Source organism: Lolium rigidum, chromosome 1 (genome assembly GCF_022539505.1).
Source record: "Lolium rigidum isolate FL_2022 chromosome 1, APGP_CSIRO_Lrig_0.1, whole genome shotgun sequence".
Classification (NCBI taxonomy): Eukaryota; Viridiplantae; Streptophyta; class Magnoliopsida; order Poales; family Poaceae; genus Lolium; species Lolium rigidum.
In genome coordinates this window covers 37,682,360-37,694,424 of record NC_061508.1, presented here as the reverse complement: position 1 = coordinate 37,694,424, position 12,065 = coordinate 37,682,360, and positions in this window count along the sequence as shown.

Genomic DNA, 12,065 nt, shown 5'->3' with positions numbered 1-12,065 from the left:
GTGAAATACACGCCATCAAGCTCTTTTTCTGGCGCCGTTGTCGGGGAGATCAAGACACGCTGCAAGGGGAGTCTCCACTTCTCAATCTCTTTACTTTGTTTTTGTCTTGCCTTATTTTATTTACTACTTTGTTTGCTGCACTTATATCAAAACACAAAAAAATTAGTTGCTAGCTTTACTTTATTTACTGTCTTGTTCGCTATATCAAAAACACAAAAAAATTAGTATACTTGCATTTACTTTATCTAGTTTGCTTTATTTACTACCGCTAAAATGAGTAATCCTGAAGTTGAAGTTCGTTCATTTAAGCAACAAGGGGGAGAATGTTTAAAAGATGCTTGGTATAGAATTAGTGATGCCCATAATAGGTGCACTAAGAAACACTCCACTACTATCCTACTCGAGAATTTTTATGTTGGTATCTCTAGCTGGAATAGATATGTTCTTGATTGTCTCGCGGGAGGTAACTTCCTGGGTGCTCCCGCTTTAGAAGCTAGCTGCATTATTGAGAGTTTATTTGGAACACCACCTGTTAATGAAACTAAAATTGAAACCTCCCTTGAGGATGTTATGAAAAAATTGGAAACCATAGAGAAAAATTTTCCGAGTGTTGAAACTAAGTTGGAGATATTACTTGATAAAACTGATGAACTTGATAAATCCTTAGGAGGAATTGATGAAAGAATTAGTGTCCTAGGAACTTGTGTTGACCATGATAATCAAATTAATAGGATTGGCGAACTTGAAAAAGCTATGGGAACCTTGGGTTCAACCTTTTCATCTTTACGAGTTTAGAGAGAAAGCTTATGTGGGAAAGGAGCAAAAGTTTATGTATGTCTCTAAAATGCCTAAACCAAAGAAATATTATTATAGGCCTAAAATTGACAAAGCCCCTAGTACCACCACAAATGGGGGAGCTTATGATATCAATGCTTCATCTCTCGATGTTACTTGAGATACACTTTCTGCGCCTAGCTGAAAGGCGTTAAAGAAAAGCGCTTATGGGAGACAACCCATGTTTTTACTCCAGTATTTTTGTTTTATATTTGTGTCTTGGAAGTTGTTTACTACTGTAGCAACCTCTCCTTATCTTAGTTTTATGTTTTGTTGTGCCAAGTAAAGTCTTTGATAGAAAAGTAAGTACTAGATTTGGATTACTCGCGCAGTTCCAGATTTCTTTGCTGTCACGAATCTGGGTCTACCTCCCTGTAGGTAGCTCAGAAAATTAAGCCAATTTACGAGCATGATCCTCAGATATGTACGCAACTTTCATTCAATTTGAGCATTTTCGTTTGAGCAAGTCTGGTGGCCTAATAAAATCCATCTTTACGGACTGTTCTGTTTTGACAGATTCTGTCTTTTATTTCGCATTGCCTCTTTTGCTATGTTGGATGAATTTCTTTGATCCATTAATGTCCAGTAGCTTTATGCAATGTCCAGAAGTGTTAAGAATGATTGTGTCACCTCTGAACATGTGAATTTTTATTATGCACTAACCCTCTAATGAGTTGTTTCGAGTTTGGTGTGGAGGAAGTTTTCAAGGATCAAGAGAGGAGTATGATGCAATATGATCAAGGAGAGTGAAAGCTCTAAGCTTGGGGATGCCCCGGTGGTTCACCCCTGCATATTCTAAGAAGACTCAAGCGTCTAAGCTTGGGGATGCCCAAGGCATCCCCTTCTTCATCGACAACATTATCAGGTTCCTCCCTGAAACTATATTTTTATTCCATCACATCTTATGCACTTTGCTTGGAGCGTCGGTTTGTTTTTGTTTTTGTTTTGTTTGAATAAAATGGATCCTAGCATTCACTTTATGGGAGAGAGACACGCTCGTCTGTAGCATATGGACAAATATGTCCTTAGGCTCTACTCATAGTATTCATGGCGAAGTTTCTTCTTCGTTAAATTGTTATATGGTTGGAATTGGAAAATGATACATGTAGTAAAATGCTATAATGTCTTGGATAATTTGATACTTGGCAATTGTTGTGCTCATGTTTAAGCTCTTGCATCATATACTTTGCACCCATTAATGAAGAAATACTTAGAGCTTGCTAATTTGGTTTGCATATTTGGTTTCTCTAGAGTCTAGATAACATCTAGTATTGAGTTTTGAACAACAAGGAAGACGGTATGGAGTCTTATAATGTTTACCATATGTCTTTTATGTGAGTTTTGCTGTACCGTTCATCCTTGTGTTTGTTTCAAATAACCTTGCTAGCCTAAAGCTTGTATCGAGAGGGAATACTTCTCATGCATCCAAAATACTTGAGCCAACCACTATGCCATTTGTGTCCACCATACCTACCTACTACATGGTATTTATCCGCCATTCCAAAGTAAATTGCTTGAGTGCTACCTTTAAATTTCCATCATTCGCCTTTGCAATATATAGCTCATGGGACAAAATAGCCTTAAAAACTATTGTGGTATTGAATATGTACTTATGCACTTTATCTCTTATTAAGTTGCTTGTTGTGCGATAACCATGTTCCTGGGGATGCCATCTACTCTTTGTTGAATATCATGTGAGTTGCTATGCATGTTCGTCTTGTCTGAAGTAAGGGCGGTTTTCACAATCAAATGGTTTGAGTATGCATATTGTTAGAGAAGAACATTGGGCCGCTAACTGAAGCCATGAATCATGGTGGAAGTTTCAGTTTGGACATAAAACCTCAATCTCTTATGAGAATATTAATTGTTGTTGAATGCTTAAGCATTAAAAGAGGAGTCCATTATCTGTTGTCTATGTTGTCCCGGTATGGGTGTCTAAGTTGAAGAATGATCAAAAGCGAGAAATCCAATGCGAACTTTCTCCTTAGACCCTTGTACAGGCGGCATAGAGGTACCCCTTTGTGACACTTGGTTGAAACATATGTTATGCAATGATGATCAGTGTTAACCCAAGCTAATTAGGACAAGGTGCGGGCACTATTAGTATACTATGCATGAGACTTGCAACTTGTAAGATATAATGTACATAACTCATATGCTTTATTACTACCGTTGACAAAATTGTTTCATGTTTTCAAAATAAAAGCTCTAGCACAAATATAGCAATTGATGCTTTCCTCTTTGAAGGACCATTCTCTTTACTTTTATGTTGAGTCAGTTCACCTATCTCTCTCCACCTCAAGAAGCAAACACTTGTGTGAACTGTGCATTGATTCTTACATACTTGCATATTGTACTTGTTATATTACTCTATGATTGACTATTATCCATGAGATATACATGTTACAAGTTGAAAGCAATCGCTGAAACTTAATCTTCCTTTGTGTTGCTTCAATACCTTTACTTTGATTTATTGCTTTATGAGTTAACTCTTATGCAAGACTTATTAATACTTGTCTTGAAGTACTATTCATGAAAAGTCTTTGCTTTATGATTCACTTGTTTACTCATGTCATTACCATTGTTTTGATCGCTGCATTCACTACATATGTTTACAAATAGTATGATCAAGGTTATGATGGCATATCACTTCGAAATTATCTTTGTTATCGTTTTACCTCGCTCGGGACGAGCGGAACTAAGCTTGGGGATGCTGATACGTCTCCGACGTATCGATAATTTCTTATGTTCTATGCCATATTATTGATGATACCTACATGTTTTATGCACACTTTATGTCATATTCGTGCATTTTCCGGAACTAACCTATTAACAAGATGCCGAAGTGCCGTTCTCGTTTTCTCGCTGTTTTTGGTTTCAGAAATCCTAGTAACGAAATATTCTCGGAATTGGACGAAACGAAGACCCAGGGGCCTATTTTTCCACGGAGCTTCCGGAAGACCGAAGAACACACGAAGTGGGGCCACGAGGTGGCGACACCACAAGGCGGCGCGGCCCGGGGGGCCCGCGCCGCCCTATGGTGTGGCCCCTCGTCCGGCCCCCGACTCGCCCTTCCGCCTACTTAAAGCCTCCGTCGCGAAACCCCCGATGCGAAAAAACCACGATACGGAAAACCTTCCGAGACGCCGCCGCCGCCGATCCCATCTCGGGGGATTCCGGAGATCTCCTCCGGCACCCCGCCGGAGAGGGGATTCATCTCCCGGAGGACTCTACACCGCCATGGTCGCCTCCGGAGTGATGAGTGAGTAGTTCACCCCTGGACTATGGGTCCATAGCAGTAGCTAGATGGTTGTCTTCTCCTCATTGTGCTTCATTGTTGTATCTTGTGAGCTGCCTAACATGATCAAGATCATCTATCTGTAATTCTATATGTTGTGTTTGTCGGGATCCGATGGATAGAGAATACCATGTCATGTTAATTATCAAGTTACTACATATGTGTTGTTTATGATCTTGCATGCTCTCCGTTACTAGTAGAGGCTCTGGCCAAGTTTTTGCTTTTAACTCCAAGAGGGAATATTTATGCTCGATAGTGGGTTCATGCCTGCATTGACACCGGGACGAGTGACGGAAAGTTCTAAGGTTGTGTTGTGCTTGTTGCCACTAGGGATAAAACATTGGCGCTATGTCCGAGGATGTAGTTGTTGATTACATTACGCACCATACTTAATGCAATTGTCTCGTTGCTTTGCAACTTAATACCGGAGGGGTTCGGATGATAACCTCGAAGGTGGACTTTTTAGGCATAGATGCAGTTGGATGGCGGTCTATGTACTTTGTCGTAATGCCCAATTAAATCTCACTATACTTATCATGTCATGTATGTGCATTGTTATGCTCTCTCTATTTGTCAATTGCCCGACTGTAATTTGTTCACCCAACATGCTTTTATCTTATGGGAGAGACACCTCTAGTGAACTGTGGACCCCGGTCCATTCTTTTATACTCGAAATACAAATCTGCTGCAATACTTGTTTTTACTGTTTTCTTGCAAACAATCATCTTCCACACAATACGGTTAATCCTTTGTTACAGCAAGCCGGTGAGATTGACAACCTCACTGTTTCGTTGGGGCAAAGTACTTTGGTTGTGTTGTGCAGGTTCCACGTTGGCACCGGAATCTCTGGTGTTGCGCCGCACTACATCCCGCCGCCATCAACCTTCAACGTGCTTCTTGGCTCCTCCTGGTTCGATAAACCTTGGTTTCTTTCTGAGGGAAAACTTGCTGCTGTGCGCATCATACCTTCCTCTTGGGGTTGCCCAACGAACGTGTGAAATACACGCCATCATCGGCACGCCGGGCGTGGCGCCAGGCCAGCCCGGCAGAAACTGGGCGAGACGCTGGGCGAGCAGCGATTGCTTACTGGAGATCGTCCGATGTGCACCGGTGTGGGAGCCGGCCTATGCCGGGCCAGCCGGTGAGCCCGTCGGTGCCGCCGGGCGTGGTGCCGGGTGGGGTAGCTGGTCGACCAGGATCCTCGCCAACAGGAACACATGTTTACAAAACAGTGATAACTTTTGCGTCCGGACTCCGATTTCGATGATCTTGGGCTTGTTGGAATCAAAAAAACAAGCCCTAAAACTTTATACATAGAAACATCATTGTCGATCCATGGAGTAAAAACCACAAGATGAATGTTTTGACCTATCTATAAAAGAGACACCGGTAAAACCTCCAAACTCGAAAACACAACTGAAGATGCATACGGATTCCGTTTTCGATGAACTTGGGCATATTGTAAAGCTACCAACAAGCTCAAGAATCTCATGTATATAAGTTTCTAAAGTGGACAAGATGATCCATAAAGAAACATGCACACACAAGAGGTCAATAAAATAAATAAAACATGGTATCCAAGATGAAGTCATAAAATATAGCAAATGATGTTTGCTTAAAAGCATATTTCACTTATGGTATATGAATGAACTTCACACAAGAAAACCTCAGAAACATCACAACTAACAATAAGGGAAGTAAAGCTAGCTGGAATGTTTTGAGAAAGGCAACACGTATTACAAATAGGGATTCATTTCGCAATTTCATCAATATTGCACATAAGAGCTCTTCGAGGAATTGATATGCAATAAATTGCTAGAAGGCATATTTGGTATACGTGAATCATAAACATGATTTATATATATTTCCATCGCATGCATCTCCTCAAATTACTCAAATGTACAATAAGAAGATTTGGTGCATGCGACGAAGGTGGACCAATGGGGTAGTCCCTATCGCCGAGGAACCACACCTTCCTCCTCTGATACTTCTTGAACCGACACCAAGTAAGCCATCGATCGAAGTAGATGGCGTAGGCGAGGTCGGCGTGGAGGTCATCTGGCAGGCACGCATGCCTGCGCTGGATCTCCAAGGTCTGTTCTAGATCGCACGCATGCACGGGCGTGATAGGCACTCGGCGCTGGCTGAGCCACCAGCCGCCACCCGGCAGGTGCAGGGCATCCAGTTGTCGTGCAGGAGCCATGCGATTCTAACGCAGAGCGGCACCATGTTCGGCCGTGCCTCCTTCACCCCGTTTCCAGACGCCTCGAAGTCGTTCTTCTTCCTCTTCACCTTTCCCATGGGCCATGGTGATGCGATGGCGTGCGGTGGTGAGGGTGGTAGTGGAGGCATTGGTGGTGTGGGGCGATGGCAAGGGTGATGCCCTTCACCTTTTGAAGGCTGGTGGCGTGCGGGACACAATGTCAATGATGGCGGCGCAGAAGTCCAGCCGCCGCCCGCTAGGCCTGGTGCACGTGGCGACCCAATTCATTGTGAAGGCTATGGCGTAGAGCGAAGACTGCCGAAGTGACGACCGCTGAAGCGATGCACTCGAAACATGCCACACATCCACTTCTAGGCGGCCTGTTGGAGAAGCGAGCAGTCACGCGGCGTGACCACGCGGCATGTGCCAAGACGTATCCGAGATGCAAATTTAGTTTGTGTTTCCGTCTCGACGGACAGTCTAGTCACTATACATCAGACCGTTGGGCTGGGGTGTTTGCACATATTTCGATTGAGCGACGGAAACAGACCAGTGGTGACGCCTAACTGATACGTCTCCGACGTATCGATAATTTCTTATGTTCCATGCCACATTATTGATGATATCTACATGTTTTATACACATTATATGTCGTATTTATGCATTTTCCGGCACTAACCTATTAACGAGATGCCGAAGAGCCGATTCTTGTTTTCTGCTGTTTTTGGTTTCAGAAATCCTACAAAGGAAATATTCTCGGAATTGGACGAAATCAACGCCCGGGTCCTATTTTTGCACGAAGCTTCCGGAAGACCGAGGGGAAAGGAAGTGGGGCCACGAGGCGCCGCCACAACAGGGCGGCGCGGCCCAGCCCTTGGCCGCGCGGCCTCGGCGTGTGGGGCCCTCGTGTGGCCCCCCGCGTTGCCCTTCCGCCTACTTAAAGCCTTTGTCGCGAAACCCCCGATGCGAGAGCCACGATACGGAAAACCTTACCGAGACGCCGCCGCCGCCAATCCCATCTCGGGGGATTACGGAGATCGCCTCCGGCACCCTGCCGGAGAGGGGAATCATCTCCCGGAGGACTCTTCACCGCCATGGTCGCCTCCGGAGTGATGAGTGAGTAGTTCACCCCTGGACTATGGGTCCATAGCAGTAGCTAGATGGTTGTCTTCTCCTCATGTGCTTCATTGTCGGATCTTGTGAGCTGCCTAACATGATCAAGATCATCTATCCGTAATTCTATATGTTGTGTTTGTCGGGATCCGATGGATAGAGAATACTATGTTATGTTGATTATCAATCTATTACCTATGTGTTGTTTATGATCTTGCATGCTCTCCGTTATTAGTAGAGGCTCGGCCAAGTTTTTACTCTTAACTTCAAGAGGGAGTATTTATGCTCGATAGTGGGTTCATGCCTCCATTAAATCCGGGACGGTGACGAGAAAGTTCTAAGGTTGTGGATGTCTTGTTGCCACTAGGGATAAAACATTGATGCTATGTCCGAGGATGTAGTTATTGATTACATTACGCACCATACTTAATGCAATTGTCTCGTTGTTTTGCAACTTAATACTTGGAAGGGGTTCGGATGATAACCTCGAAGGTGGACTTTTTAGGCATAGATGCATGTCTGGATAGCGGTCTATGTACTTTGTCGTAATGCCCAATTAAATCTCACAATATTCATCATATCATGTATGTGCATTGTCATGCTCTCTTTATTTGTCAATTGCCCGACTGTAATTTGTTCACCCAACATGCTATTTATCTTATGGGAGAGACACCTCTAGTGAACTATGGACCCCGGTCCATTCTTTACATCTGAAATACAAATCTGTTGCTATTGTTCTTTACTTGTTTTTCGCAAACAATCATCATCCACACTATACATCTAATCCTTTGTTACAGCAAGCCGGTGAGATTGACAACCTCACCTGTTTCGTTGGGGCAAAGTACTTTGGTTGTGTTGTGCGGGTTCCACGTTGGCGCCGGAATCTCCGGTGTTGCGCCGCACTACATCCCGCCGCCATCAACCTTCAACGTGCTTCTTGGCTCCTCCTGGTTCGATAAACCTTGGTTTCTTTCTGAGGGAAAACTTGCCGCTGTACGCATCACACCTTCCTCTTGGGGTTCCCAACGGACGCGTGATACGTCTCCGACGTATCGATAATTTCTTATGTTCCATGCCACATTATTGATGATATCTACATGTTTTATACACATTATATGTCATATTTATGCGTTTTCCGGAACTAACCTATTGACGAGATGCCGAAGGGCCGGTTCTGTTTTCTGCTGTTTTTGGTTCCGAAATCCTAGTAAGGAAATATTCTCGGAATCGGACGAAATCAAGACCCGGCATCCTATTTTTCCACGAAGCTTCCGGAACACCCGAGAGTCGCCGGAGGGGGCCACGGGGGCCCCGGATGATAGGCCGGCGCGGCCCAGGCCCTGGCCGCGCCGCCTTATGGTGTCGTCGCCTCTTTGACCTTCTGACGCCGCCTCTTCGCCTATATAAAGGTCCCTGACCTAAAACTTCGAGACGAAAAAAAAAGCCACGGTACGAGAAACCTTCCAGAGCCGCCGCCATCGCGAAGCCAAGATCTGGGGGACAGGAGTCTCTGTTCCGGCACGCCGCCGGGACGGGGAAGTGCCCCCGGAAGGCTCCTCCATCGACACCACCGCCATCTTCATCAACGCTGCTGTCTCCCATGAGGAGGGAGTAGTTCTCCATCGAGGCTCGCGGCTGTACCGGTAGCTATGTGGTTAATCTCTCTCCTATGTGCTTCAATACAATAATCTCATGAGCTGCCTTACATGATTGAGATTCATATGATGATGCTTGTAATCTAGATGTCATTATGCTAGTCAAGTGGGTTTTACTTATGTGATCTCCGGAGACTCCTTGTCCCACGTGTGTAAAGGTGACAGTGTGTGCACCGTGTGGGTCTCTTAGGCTATATTTCACAGAATACTTATTCACTGTTATGAATGGCATAGTGAAGTGCTTATTTATATCTCTTTATGATTGCAATGTGTTTTGTATCACAATTTATCCATGTGCTACTCTAGTGATGTTATTAAAGTAGTTTATTCCTCCCGCACGATGTAATGGTGACGAGTGTGTGCATCCGTGTTAGTACTTGGCGTAGGCTATGATTATGATCTCTTGTAGATTATGAAGTTAACTATTGCTATGATGGTATTGATGTGATCTATTCCTCCTACATAGTGTGAAGGTGACAGTGTGCATGCTATGTTAGTACTTGGTTTAGTTGTGTTGATCTGTCATGCACTCTAAGGTTATTTAAATATGAACATTGAATATTGTGGGGCTTGTTAACTCCGGCATTGAGGGTTCGTGTAATCCTACGCAATTAGTGGTGTTCATCATCCAACAAGAGAGTGTAGAGTATGCATTTATTTATTCTGTTATGTGATCAAAGTTGAGAGTGTCCACTAGTGAAAGTCTAATCCCTAGGCCTTGTTCCTAAATATCGCTATCGCTGCTTGTTTACTCGTTTTATCTGCGTTACTACTGCTGCATTACTACTGCTTGTTTACTCGTCCTGGGCAAAGCACTTTTCCGGTGCCGTTGCCACTGCTCATACTTATTTATACCACCTGTATTTCACTATCTCTTCGCCGAACTAGTGCACCTATTAGGTGTGTTGGGGACACAAGAGACTTCTTGCTTTGTGGTTGCGGGGTTGCATGACAGGGATATCTTTGACCTCTTCCTCCCCGAGTTCGATAAACCTTGGGTGATCCACTTAAGGGAAACTTGCTCGCTGTTCTACAAACCTCTGCTCTTGGAGGCCCAACACTGTCTACAAGAATAGAAGCACCCGTAGACATCAAGCTATTTTCTGGCGCCGTTGCCGGGGAGGAAAGGTAAAAGGTACTCACACTCCGGATCTCGGCTACTAAGCTATCTTCGCCGTTGTAAGTACTCGAAGCTATTTCCTTTAGATCCTGCAATTGCATCTTTTTGTTTCTTGTTTACACTAGTTTGGCATAATGGACAACAATGAGCTTCTTATTCTATTTCCTGATTTAAGACATGGATGGTTTGATGCGAAAATTAAAAAACCCATGGAACATATTAGTATGAACACTTTGAATACCATTGTTGCTAATGATATGGAAAATTCTAAGCTTGGGGAAGCTGGTTTTGATGAGCATGATCTTTTTAGTCCACCAAGCATTGAGGAGAAATTTTACTTTGATGATACTTTGCCTCCTATTTATGATGATTATAATGATAGTAGTCTTTTAGTACCGCCTTGTTATGGAGGATAAATTTGATTATGATTACAATATGCCTCCTATATTTGATGATGAGAATAATAATGATAGCTACTTTGTTGAATTTGCTCCCACTACAACTAATAAAATTGATTATGCCTATGTGGAGAGTAATAATTTTATGCATGAGACTCATGATAAGAATGCTTTATGTGATAGTTATATTGTTGAGTTTGCTCATGTTGCTACTGAAATTTATTATGAGAGAGGAAAATATGGTTGTAGAAATTTTCATGTTACTAAAACACCTCTCTATGTGCTAAATTTTTTGAAGTTACACTTGTTTTATCTTTCTATGCTTGTTGCATCATGCTTCATGAATTTGTTTATTTACAAGATTCCTTTTCATAGGAAGCATGTTAGGCTTAAATGTGTTTTGAATTTGCTTCTTGGTGCTCTCTTTTGCTTCAAATACTATTTCTTGCGAGTGCATCATAAAAACTGCTGAGCCCATCTTAATGGCTATAAAGAAAGCACTTCTTGGGAGATAACCCATGTGTTTATTTTGCTACAGTACTTTTATTTTGTATTTGAGTCTTGGAAGTTGTTACTATTGTAGCAACCTCTCCTTATCTTATTTTATTGCATTGTTGTGCCAAGTAAAGTCTTTGATAGAAAGGTTGATACTAGATTTGGATTGCTGCGCGATAGCAGATTTCTTTCTCTGTCACGAATTTCGACCTGCCTCTCTGTAGGTAGCTCAGAAAAATATGCCAATTTACGTCCGTGATCCTCAGATATGTACGCAACTTTCATTCAATTTGGGAATTTTCATTTGAGCAAGTCTTGTGCCTCGATAAAATCCATATTTACAGACTGTTCTGTTTTGACAGATTCTGCCTTTTATTTCGCATTGCCTCTTTTGCTATGGTGGATGAATTTCTTTGTTCCATTAATGTCCAGTAGCTTTATGCAATGTCCAGAAGTGTTAAGAATGATTGTGTCACCTCTGAATATGTTAATTTTTATTGTGCACTAACCCTCTAATGAGTTGTTTCGAGTTTGGTGTGGAGGAAGTTTTCAAGGGTCAAGAGAGGAGGATGATATACTATGATCAAGAAGAGTGAAGAGTCTAAGCTTGGGGATGCCCCGGTGGTTCATCCCTGCATATTTTAAGAAGACTCAAGCGTCTAAGCTTGGGGATGCCCAAGGCATCCCCTTCTTCATCGACAACTTATCGAGTTTCTTCTCTTGAAACTATATTTTTATTCGGTCACATCTTATGTACTTTACTTGGAGCGTCTGTGTGCTTTTGTTTTTGTTTTTGTTTGAATAAATGCTTGTGTGGGAGAGAGACACGCTCCGTTGGTTCATATGAACACATGTGTTCTTAGCTTTTAATGTTCATGGCGAAGGTTGAAACTGCTTCGTTAATTGTTATATGGTTGGAAACGGAAAATGCTACATGTAGTAAATGATA